The following is a 13,250-nucleotide window of genomic DNA, read 5'->3' on the forward strand; positions in this document are numbered from 1 at the left end:
AATAACAAAGGAAACTATCTGAAAATACTTAGTATAAGAATACCTGTCTTTCTAGCACTTGTGCTGAAACATGCCTAATTATTCTAGTAGAGACAATTTTGCTAGGGGGTCAGAAATTCGATTAGTAAGCATGCATAAAGATGTGCTTCTCTCTTTCCCCCTTAAGTTCTCTGCTCAAATGTTTGTGAATACCTGTTTCTGTAACATAAGTATTGACACAAATTTCTTCATTAAATATAAAATAATACTGGACTAGATCTGTATCAATACTGTAGCTCACAAAAAACAGTGTCAGAAAATGTCTATTTCAGCTGAGAATAATACATTTATCTATGACAAACAGATTTATCTAATGTCTTTTGTTTGTATTTTGATTTTTTGTTACTTCAAAACAAGTTTTCTTTTAAGGGTTCTAGTTGATTGAGGCAGTTTATCACTTAGCATATATTGTCAGGTGTTGAGACAAGGTATAACACTAAAGTATTTGTATTGCTCTTTCTTGATAGCAAAGTCATTATCTGTTATATTATATATTATTTGTTATATAAATGATATTAGTATGCCATTTCTGGAAGTAGCTAAGAAATTATGGGTAGATCGGTACTGGAAATTTTAACTGATAAATATACCATTATATTCATATATGATTTGTAAATGTAGTATATGTAGTATAGGATTTTAATGTAGTAAATGTAGTAAATTATAATTAATGTAGTAAATGTAGTATATGATTTTTCAATGTAGTATAATATTATTGATAAGAGTTATCCTATATTTTAATAATAATAATAATCTTTTAATATTTTAATAATAATAATAATCTTTTATAAACTGCATTTAGGCAATGGAGAAAAATTTGGTAACAGCTTGACTTCTTCCTTCCAACTGAGGCAAATATGAGTTATTAGAGCTTTTTCACTGAAAGTATAAGAAAATATGCTTTTATGCCATAGTTAGTAAAAATAGCTTTTCTACTTACAATTTTGGAACTCTTTTAAAAGTTTCAATTTCTTCTTTTCTTCAGGTAAATGAAGATTGCTTTGAAATAACAAAGATCGGAGAAGAATATATTGTATATCAAATTTATATTTCTACTTTCAGGGTTTGCTCCATATCTATCTTTAAAGTTCATTGTGTTTTTTAGCTTTATATATAGCATTTGACACACTGGGTATGATGAGCAGTTCATCTGGTCTAATAGCCTGTCTCCAACAGTGACTGATATGTTTTAGAAGAAACTTCAGGAAACCATTTAAGAGACAACAGTAGAACTGAATAACCTGGAAGTTGCAGCTTCTTTTTGGTTTGTTTGTGCCTTGAGGCATGCCTGTTTGTTTCTTCCTGTAGATGGTCGTTTTATGCTCAGAAGAGGCTATACACAAGTCACCATTTCAAAGAGTTAAAATTGAACACCAGAAATATTATCCTCTGCCCTCCAAAAAAACTAAGAATTTTCTGAAGAAGGTGTTTTTATTTTTTTTAATCTCCTATATAACAGAGACTAAGAAATACATGCTGTATAATGGAAACTAGTAGAAGACTCATCTGTTTCTTCATAGAAAATTCAGTGGTCAGGAGATGTCATTACAGTACAAGGCAGTGCATTGTTTCTTCAAATAAGTTAGTTGTATAAAACTGTCTGTCTCTTTAGCCATTTTATCATTTCCGTCTCTTTACCCTTGTGTTGCTGTATTCATTTATCATCACTTTCTTCACTCCCTGAGACTTCAGGATTTTTCTTTTCACTCACAAAATGTCTTCATCATTTCTCTGTTAGTCTTTAACATCTAGCAATTGTTTTCCTACCCTCTTTCTGTCATTATAATGAACAGAAGCATACTTTAGCTGCACATAGATCAAATCTATTAGAGTCTTGTTTTGAAAGTATTTTGAAAGCCACTGCAGAAAGGCTACTAAGTGTTAAAACAGATTTTTTAACCTTCACAGAGCTTACCACATGCACAACTTTCACACCCCGCTCACTTCATTCACTAACAAAATTGTACCCTTGTTGCATATTTTCCTTTTATAGTCTTTAAGGGGAAAGAATCTATCACCATAAATCTTAAATATCTCAAAAATTACAAATAAAAAATACATAAATATATGTAACAGATGCACAATTGCCTCCTGGGATGCATGTACTACGCATACAGAACTATCATAACATCCCTCACACAATCACATTCTTTCCTCTTCTCACTGTCTTTGCACCTCTCAATTTGACAATGCACTTGATTGCAATATAGATACTCAAATGTAACTAATCCTATAAAAAACGTATTTACCAAATTTGGAATGTACTTATTTGTATAAATACAGGATCAAATAAATCCACCCAGGCTAGAAAAAAGCAGTAACCACATAAATGCAATTTCCTTTACTTTTTAGCCAATTTATTGAAAATAGTATTCCAAATGTTGACAAAGAATAGTCTTCTGGACAAATGAGTACTCCATATGGTACAATTTTATAGTTTTGTTAATATTATATCTTTACTTTTAAAGAAGATCAAAATAAATGAAATGTTATTTTTATCACAATAAATCTGTTTTAGATTGCCAATAATATAGTAAGGGTTCACATTCAGATGTTGATATCATTCTGGAGTGAATTTCCATTGCAAGGCTTTGGGGGGGGGGGGGGGCAGGGTAGCTTCTGAGAGAAGAGTCCAGAAGCTGCCCGACGTCAGATGAGGGACAGTTTCAGCTGGCTCCAAAGGGCCCCACCGCTGACCAGAGCCAAGCCAATAGGTGATGTTATTTGTGCCTCTGTGAGAGCAGATTTAAGAAAGGGGAAAATAAATAAATAAATACATAAAAGAAACCTGCAGTACAACAGCAACTGGGAGAGTAAGGAGTGAGAACCAGGCCTGCAGCCCCCAAGGTCAGTGCAGCAGGAGGGCAGGAGGTGCTCCAGGCAGGCAGCAGCAGTTCCCCTGCGGCCTGTGGAGAGGCCCCTGGTGGAGCAGGCTGTCCCCCTGCAGCCCACGGGTCCCACACGGAGCAGATCTCCACGCTGCAGCCCGTGGAGGAGCCCCCGGTGGAGCAGGTGGATGTGGCCTGGAGGAGGCTGCGGCCCATGGAGAGCCCCCGCAGGAGCAGGCCCCGGGCCGGAGCTGCAGCCCGTGGAGAGGAGCCCACGCAGGAGCAGGGGGCCTGGGGGGAGCTGCCGCCCGTGGGGGACCCGTGCTGGAGCAGTTTGCTCCTGGGGGATGGACCCTGTGGTACGGAGCCGTGTGGGAGCAGTTCTTGAAGAGCTGCTGCCTGTGGGCAGCCCCCGCAGGCTCAGTTCGGGAAGGACGGCATCCCGTGGGAGGGACCCCATGCTAGAACAGGGGCAGAGAGGGACCGTGAAGGAGCGGCAGAGACAAAAAGCGTTAGGGAGTGACTGCAGCCCCCATTCCCGTTCTCCTGTGCCACTCGCGCTGGGGGGTGAGTAGAAAGGGGTGGAGGGTGTTTTGGAAGGTGTTTTAGAAGGTGTTTTTTAGTTTGTTTTCTTTGTTTCTTACTTCTCTAGCTTGCTAGTAATAGGTAATAAATTTCTCTAATCTCCCTGTGTTGAGTCTGTTTTGCCTGTGACGATAATTGTTGAGTGATCTCCCTGTCCTTATCTCTACCCTTGAGCCCTTTCCATCATATTTTCTCCCCCTTTCCCTTTGAAGAGGGGGAGTGAGAGAGCATTTGTGGTGGAGCTCAGCTGCCCACCTGAGTAAAATCACCACACACTCAAAGTCCTAAACATTTTGGATGAAATCTACTAGATTTTCTTCCAAATGCAGAGCATTTTTTTTTAATTTATTTTATTTATTTTTTATTATTATTTTTCCCTAGTTCAGGAGCAAATTGTTTTGGATATTTCTTCTACTCAGCACTGATAACCTCTGCTCAACACTGGTAAGCTGAGCATGGAATACTGTCTCTAGAGACATGGAGCTACTGGACAGTGTCCAATGGAGGGCCATTAACATGAGGGAGGGACTGGAGCACCTCTCCTGTAAGGAAAGGTGAAAAGAGCTGGGACTCTTCAGCCTAGAGAAAAGAGGGCTGAGGGGGATATCTCATCAACACGTATAAATACCTGAAGGGAGGGTGCCAAAGCCAAGTGAAAAGAGACAGGCTCTTTTCAGTGGTGCCCAGTGACAGGACAAGAGGCAATAGGTGCAAATTGAAACACTTGAGATTCCATCTGAACATCAGGAAACACTTCTTTTTTACAACGAAGGTGACAATATTGGCCCAAAGAGGTGGTAGTGTCCATTCCTGGAGTTGTTTAAAAGTCATCTGGATGTTGTCCTGGGTGGCCCTGCTTGAGCAGGGAGGTCAGATCAGGTGATTTCCAGAGGTTCCTTCCAGCTTCAGTCTTTCAGTGATTCTGGAATATTCCAGTACACAGAACCACATACCTTTATAAAAACAATGGGGAAATAGAGTTTCTCTGTTAAGGAAAAAAAAGTGATGCTGTTCTGTTACATCTCTAGAATCACTTAAAAATGCTGCCTGTTTGACGTTAAACATGAATATCATTTTTAAGTTACAAATCTGCTTTTCAATTGCCTCTTGGAAGCTAATTTTATTTGATAAAAATTCATACTCTATGTGTGAATGCAGAAAAAAAGATACATGGAATATAAACACCGATAAATAAGAAATGGTGAAGTGCAATTCCTGTAAGTGTGCGAGGAGTTTCAAACCCTGTGTGAATAAAGAGAACCAGAGAACAATATACTTGTGTACAGAGTTGGAGGTAGTGCTTCCAGAGTATAGTCTTCTGTTGCTGTATACATACGTGATTATTTCTTCTCTCCTTGTACTGTTTTGATATTTGTATCACAGTGGGTTTAACAGTGGCCAAGACACAGAAAGAGATTTTTGCTGACCAATACCCAGAAAGTAATGTTTTAGGTGTTTTCCTGAAACTGACGTTGCAAGTATGAACTAGATATGTAGTTTTCCCAGCTACTTAAGAAATTTGGATGCTTTTGCTACTTATGTTAGCTTGTATGTAGAGTTTGGGAGCTCCCTAAATCACCCCGTGTCCTACCCCGAAGTGTTTCTGAAGACTGTATCTAGGTTTCTATGGTCATGTATCACAAATGGAGAACAGCCTTAACCTAAAATTATGAATAAACTGTTAATGGCTCTTCTACTTGCTGGTCCCTAAACTGTAGTTTTGATCATGGATACTTTTATTGTCTTTTAAAAGCAGTCTGTGATACTAATGCTTCCCCTTTTTAAGTAGATCAGTTGTCTAAGAGGTGAGAGGTTGAGGTGAATCCCCATCAGCTTGGTAGAAGTCAAACACGTCCAAAAGGAGCCCCCTGGTAATAAAGTAGATTTGCAATATGTAGAGGGCTTCCCAGCTTCATACAATGAATAGACAGTGGAGCAATCAAGAATGCAGAAATCAGAAAGATGAAGAGCAAGTAAAGAGGACCAAAGGAGGCTTTGGACCTCTTGATGCAGACTTTTCTCTGTTGCAAGGTAACTAAGTAGATAATGTCTAGTAGTATCATTACTACATTGAAATTGCCTGTTGGCATTGAATTTTAATATACAGGGAGTGTCTTTGAGGACATTTCCTTTTTCAGTTAGCAGAAGTGACCACAAAGTTAATGTTTTACTTTAAAAACCAAAATAAAATGTATTGATTTGATGATCTTGGCTAGCACCTAATAAATGAAACAAGTTGCTTTGGGCTTTGGCAAACTCTCAGATGGATGGTCAAAGATTTTTAATGTCTTATGGGTTAAATGCTTCGTTAAAGTCTACTACATTAGGTAGGATATTGCACATCACTAAGTGAATAGTAGATGAGCAATAACTAAAATTATTCAATAATTTCAGGAGGTAAATATATCACTTCTTTTATGACTTTTTATTTCATTTCTCTGTGTCAGACAAAATGACTAAATGACTGTCTCTGTTCTGGCAAATTAATGTTCGTCATGAGAAACACAGGTACTGTCCTCAATATTTTTGTTTTTAATTGTAATAGATTTCTAAAGATATGTATGAGTAAAATGATTTTGAGAACAATTCTATTTTTAATAAGTATAGACACACATTGCAACTGTCCATATCAGAGGCATTGATACAATGTTAACAAAAATGTGTGGAGAAATTATAATAATTTTCACAAACCATTTCTAAGTAATTTTTCATTTTTGTATTATATTATGTATATAATAATGTGTACTGAATTCAGATTAACTGTGTTTAACATTGCAACTCTTCTTCTGCCATACCTTTCTTTCTAAGTATGTGATATGAACCATGACATTACAATCTTAACGCTGTAACAAGAATGAGTTATGTTTGTACTATTTCCCATTCTCATTATATTCGTTGTCATACAATGAATTAATGTTGTGCCATTCTCTGTTCTCATTACAATCTTCTCCTTATGAATGGGGCATCAGAATTTTAATGTCTTTTGTAATCTTTGAGTTATAGGAGTGTGTTACACTACTATGACCTTGTTAATATTTTGCTTGGTGATAGTCTAGCCACACATTGCTGCATGTAAGGAAGCAGGTGAGGTTACGCTGAGCAACCAGTCACGTGGTTTTGACAGAGGCTGAGTCAAAGAGTTCCACTAACCTGTAGTAAAGCCCAGGGACTTGCATGCATTACTGCTGCTCCCAAAGGCAGCTGACCTCAACAAAAACTGTTCATTTCCTTCCCAAATATGAAGCAAATGTCAGTATTTCAGCTTCTGCAAATTGGGAAGCACTTATAAGAACGGTAATGTGCAAGTGTATACTTTTTTTCTGATTTTTTTTTGTTCTCCCTTTACTTTTATGGTTTCCAGTTTTAAAATTTGCTGTGTGTATTGCTCCATATCCAAAAAGATATTGAGGCTTCTAAATTTCTGTTGTTCTTACATTCAAAGTAGTTGGAAGTTAAGACTTTTAACTCTTTTCTGGCTGCTGCACTGAGCATGTGTATGAAATTTAGAAAGCTTAATAAATGAGTGTACATACAATTCCTGTTTTCCACTGCTTCAACCTGGAAGTAGAATATATCCACTTTCAATTCTGTGTGCTTACAGTTAAATTTCTGAACATTTTCAGTTAGGTATATGAACAGCTTCGTGTCTTTTTAGAGGATCTCACTTGACATATGTTTGTAGATTATTTTATTTTGTTTCTTTTTTAATAAAAAATATATTTAAATAATAGAATAGTCTGATATGTCAGAACAGAATGCTGAAAAATCAGAGTGTAAATTATAAAAAGGATTCATGTTTATCAAGTATGCTTTTCATGTTAGCTGATTTTTGAAAGCATCTTCCAGTTTACCCAAACTAAATTACATGTATGATAATGAATATGTATTTTCTTTTCTTTTTATTCTTTTTCATCTTATTGTGTAGTAAATACATGTTCATAGCACTAAGAAGTTGCTATAAAAATTGGTTTGTGAGAAAAAATGTAGTTCAGTTAAGAAAATGTTAATACTGCCATGATGAATATGATGACAAGTAAATTGGCATATGTCAATCACTACTGAGTTGGAATAGTACCACCAACTTAGTCTTTTAGGGAGTGTATAATTTTCCACTTAACAGAAAAGTAACTATAAACAACAAATAGTGTTTCACTTAGGTGCTGCTGAAACCCATAACTACTAGATCAAAACCCACCCATCATTCTGAGATACATAGGTAGGTTGCTTTTGTTGTGAAACTGTCATTAAGAATTATGCAAAATTACTATGACCCTGTAGGGACTGTGGGAATGGGAACACTTAATGGAGCCTGAGAACTTAGCAGCACGTGACGGCAAAAGGTATAACACATGTAATTCCTTACCTGTTGTATAGTTTTACTTTCTGTCCTGGGGTGGTAGTGGAGTAGTATAAGAAGCCCAGGTCAGCCTTGGTTCATACACTCAGCTTTTTAATTGTAATTATTTATATATATTTTTTTGAACTCATTACCATGCTTTCTCAGAGTCTCACAGATTTAAAATTAATTTATCCCTATAATATTCCCAGTAAGGGGTATATTATATCCCTATAATATACCCAGTAAGGTAAAGAAATAGGTTACAGCTGGAAAACTGAACATAGATAAAATTATTCACCTGAATTGTCCTAGTACCAATACCATTAACTTTGTCTCTTTACACCTAGTTAGGTGCATGAAGGAAAAATCTGTTTGTTTTATTTCTGTTTGTTTGTTTGTTTTATTTACTTGAATTGATGAATTCAAAATCATACTCTCTAGAACATTCTTGGTACTGTATCCTTCCTTCTTCCTTTTCTTATACAGATTTTTATTTTTATTTTTATTTTTTTTGCTTAATACTAAAATCAGTTCAATAGTTGGTTGTATTAACTTGGCTAAGAGTTGGGATTCAATATTACATGTGTAATAGTTCAAAATATATGTGAAAGCTATGGCCAAAACCGAAGTAGAGCACTGAAATGCCAAAGCAAAGGCTACTTCCGCATCCTGAAGTCTGTCCTTTTCCATAAGGGTTTTATTTACATGATTGATGACCTTTTCTTTCTGATGTCTTTTTTCATCTGGCCTTTCTGAACTGTTACAGAAAAAAAATAAATGTGTTTTTTTAAGATAGGGGTATGAAGCACAAAAATATGTATAAACAAGAATTTGTTGCCAGCTGTCAGAAGGCTGGGCTGATTGAAGGAAAAGACCTAACCCAAGGTACATGGTAAGATATTGCACATCCTGGATGACATTATCTAACACCCTGTCTGACTGCATCTTGAAAACCTCCAGTGGTGGGGACTCTACCACAAACCTGGGGAGGTTGTTCCAGAGATTGATTTAGCTTCTGTGAAAAATGTATTCTTAGAAAATAAATAAATAAAAAAAAAGAACCAACCAACCACCACCAACAACAAACAGCAGTAGAGGGCAACAAATAGTGATCAGGAGCTTTGGCTCTCAAGTTAATAAACATAGATGTCTGCTGATTTCTGAAAGTGCTAGAATAAGTCCATCAGTATTTAAGATTTAATTGACATGACTACTGGTAAAGCATAGGTTTTACCCATTTCATCTGTTCATCTCAGCCAACTGTATAGCAGCAGAAGGTTCTGAAAGGCTTTGTAAATTATGCAAATATAAACTGTAAATTCTGAGACAGGGAAAAGTCATGGAAGTTCCTTTTGTACTTTTTAGCCTACTTTAGACAACAAGGATTTTCATTGTTTTTATTTTTATTTTTAGTTGTTTCAATTCTGTTCTGAATGCATATATAATACATATGTTAATATGTATAATATTTTAATATATCTGGTAAATATGTACTACATATAAAATTCTAATTTTATTGAAAGACATCAAGCCTTCAGGCTTTCTACCTAATAGTGACATCCAATGGCTACAAGTTCTCTTGTTTCTGATGTTAGCAAAAATTCTCCATCAAGTTCTTATACAAAGATAATTGGCCTAACATTCTCTGTAAGAGAAAGTTCTCATGAAAGTAATGAACAAAATGCATCTTTGGTTAGAAGTGCATTAACACTGCACTTCTCAGCATTTTAGGATGTGAACTAAAACAATAGATCTTATTCAGTTGAAATTGTGAGAGGAATTTAGATAAGCAGAAAGTAATTATACAGGTTAGAATCTGGCTGTAACACAGGAGCTGACATCTCCTATCAAGAGGTATGTAATCACATCGCGTGATTTTCTGCAAGAAACACTGTACAGAACAGTGCTAATTTTCAATGCTGTTGTGAACAGCATTTCGCAATATATGTTATTTTCACGACTCCCAGAAAATTGTCTGTAACTGCTTTTAAGACATTTCCCCTAGTGCAGGGATTTTTTTATTTTTTTATTTTTTTGAGAACATGTTCTGAAATGCACTGACAGCCTCTTCAGTGAAAGAGCCAGGATTGTCAGCCATTGATGTGAAAACCTGAATCTGCTTTGACACCCCAGAATAAGCTTCTGGCAATGTTATGTCTTTCTTTTAGATGTTTGGATAAATCACACAGCTCAGAAACTGCATCATATATTATGCCTAAGTTATAAACAAATGCTGCTGAGGTAAGGATATTTCTCAGTCCAATGTACTTCGCTCGCTGTTTTGAATCTCTAGATGTCACTTGGCTGCGTCAGTGAAATGTTTGCTCAAGGCTTGGCTCTGTGTTCCAAGTGGCTTACAGAGATCTTCCATGAGACGCAACCAAGCAGATGCCTGTATTACTGCTAATTCCCTTCTTAAGCACCTGCACTTCTCTACCTACAGACAGTGTTTGCAGCAGCTGCTGATCCAAAGGAGATGCATTATAAAAAGAGTGAAGAATTTATGTCAGTCACAGGTGTTGCTCTCTCTATAACCGCAGTAAGGCTTATGATCATGACAGGTGAGGACTTTCTTTCCCAATGTCTGTCCTCATACAACACCTGCAGTAATCACTGTGGATTCCTTACTTAATGTGGCTTGTGGTTACTGGCAACTGACCGGGACTAAAACAGGAGATTCACTTAGGTATAATGGTACTCTTGAAATATTCACAAACTTTGCAACAAGCTTACCCCTCTACCTAACTTTTTCACTTGCTCATTTGGACCACCAAATGCACCGTGCCTCTTTTTTTCTTGGGTTCTGCAAGGCCCAAAGCTTCAGTGTCTGCACCTAGTTGGGAACACAGGCTTGCTGGAGAGAGCACTGTGAAAGTCTCACAACAAAAACACTGCTGGAGGATTCCCAAGGAAGCCAACAGGCAATAAAAGAAAGATATATGAAATCTTGTCTTTTCCTCTAGTTTAAGACTGGAACCTGTTTGTAAACTAAATGCTAAGCACAAAACTAGCTTCACCACTCAGACATCTAAGTCTTCCTTTTACATTCTTTTTTCATAGTTATGGTGTTTAAAGTATTTAAAAGTTGGATTTTTCCATGTTTAGTGGAGAGAGCATCTCTGGAAGATGATCCATCTTACCTTGCATGCATGGCATGTGCAGTTAATGTGTTTTGGATTTTTTTCTGTCTATTCACTATTAAAAAAAATATATAGACTAATCTAGTCATGTAGGCTCTAAATTCTAAAATGTTAAAATTAGACCCATTGAAAAGCAACTATGGACAATTAAATTACTACTTACATATATATATTTAAAGTGTTATAGTGCTACCCATGTATAAATAACCATCTGACTGTTAAAACGAGTATTCAGGTTGTAGAGGATCTGTGTTGTTACATGTCTCTGCTATAAGATGCTGAAACTCACTTCTCCCACTCAGGTGATATTCACCACCCATGCTTGTGTGAAATCCATTGCAGCTGACACTTAAAAGATATCAAACATTAAATTGCTTAGGAAGTGGGGTACTGCCTAAAAACATTATTTCTCCAAGTCTACATCATACCATAACCACTAATGATGCAAAACACACTAACTACAATTTTTCCCTAACAAAAGAAAGCAAAATGTTTATTATCTTAATTTCTATTTCATACTTTGGTTTAAGCAGTGTTACTTTTTTCACTTCTTCATGATTTAATATTTCCATTTGATTGCCAGATGCTCTACTTCCAGAAGACAGGCAAGTCAGGAAAAGAATGAGAATTACAAAGGTGAATTAATGAATGCTGATGCTCATCTGGAAGATAGAATCACAGCCATCTACCACTTTTAATGACTTTGTCCAATGATAGTCGATTTCAAAAGCATGAAAGAACATATTTTTCTTGCAATGTGGAGTTTTGCTGAATGTCGCTGAAATATAATATTTTAAGGTAAATGTCAGGCATAAAAGTTGCCACTTCTGTATTCAACCCATTCAGTACAGGAAGCATCTAGTTAAAATCAGTATCCAGTCTCTGTCAATAGTAGTGGAAAGAGCTGGATATGTCCAGAGTAAATCTCCTAAGAAATTGATTTATTTCACCTAGCTTGGAAATGTGTATGGGTTGTATCACAGGCTGGAAATGTAATTCTCACTGGATTAAAAATAGAGGCTAAACACCTAAATTTTTGATGAGATACAGTTAAACAACATAAACATTAATCCTATCTGTATCTGTTGTTTGGTTTCATTTGAGAGTAGAGTGGTTCTCAGCCTTGCAAGATAGTTGAAGAATTGGGAAAGGCAAAGGAAACCAAGGCAGGCAAACATCATGTTGATGAGCAAAAGGCATAAGATAGGTACTGAGTTAAGAAATAAGAGACAATAGGTGCAACAAAAGGAAATTAAGAGATCACATATAGAACATTTTAAACTTGGTGACTCCAACAGATATTTTGTCATGGAAAAGGTAATCTTGTTGAGACAACCTACTAAGATAATTGAAGTCCCCAAATAATTAAAAGGCAAATGCTGAAAAAGAACAGAGACATCTAATATTTTTCTTGGCTCTCTAGAAAATGAAAGTTGACTTGGGGCTCGGGCAGGGTAGCATCATCCATTTTCAGATATCCAGCTAAGAACATGAAAATGAAAATGACAGGCTTCCTAAGAAATGCCAGGGAATTTCCAACAACTCAGACACACATGACTATGCTTTATGGAGTATAACTAGCTTTATAGAGTATAGTTAGAATGAGTTCAGGATTTTTAGAAGTTAACTGAAAATAGACCAATATTAATGAATGCAAGTTTTTCTTCCCATACCAGTATGGGTAAGAGAAGGGATAGATTGGCACTGATAACTATAAAAGATAGAAAAAGTTGTGGATAAGAAATCAACCTCCTTGATTTATTTAGGCTTCAATTTAAGCAAATATTTTAAAAAATGTTTCAAGTTTGAGGTTTCTAAGAATACTTTTTATTTGGTTTGGTGTGGTTTGGATTGGTCTGGTTTTGTCTGATTGCAGAAAGAAAATAGGATGGTAGATCTTAAATCAGATCTGATTTTTGCAAGAAGTCACATTGTATTCTGTGTAAGGCTGAAAGAAACAAGAAAGTACAAGAAACAAGAACTTCTTTACGTAAGAAAGTATGGCAGAAGATGGAATTACATTGAATCGAATTGAAGTATTTATATCTGTAAGAAACAGGCAAATTAATTGCATTTATAAATTCTGAAATGATGGGCACAGCTGAAGCATACTGGTATGATTCTCGTAAGTGAAAAGAAAATTGAAGGTATCCCCTCAAGTGGAGAGGTGAAAAAAGAAGATGGTGGACAGTAACATCACAGTAAAAACACAGTACCACTGCCACAGTTTCAGACAAAAAGACTGCTGTGACAGCAACCTTTTTTTTTTTTATAAAGTTATTAACAACCAATAAATAAATAAAAAGATAATAATGATGA

At 36.2% G+C, this 13,250-nt stretch overlaps 1 long non-coding RNA gene across 1 annotated transcript; it reads left to right on the forward strand.

The window, feature by feature from the left end:
* Positions 1 to 2,650: 2,650 nt before the first annotated feature.
* Positions 2,651 to 11,844, forward strand: LOC310893063. The gene is made up of 3 exons (XR_014578677.1): positions 2,651 to 3,434; positions 10,235 to 10,352; positions 11,515 to 11,844. It is a non-coding gene; the product is annotated as an uncharacterized lncRNA (long non-coding RNA).
* Positions 11,845 to 13,250: the final 1,406 nt, after the last annotated feature.

This window comes from Anser anser (assembly GCF_964211835.1).
Source record: "Anser anser genome assembly, chromosome: 1".
NCBI classification, from domain to species: Eukaryota; Metazoa; Chordata; class Aves; order Anseriformes; family Anatidae; genus Anser; species Anser anser.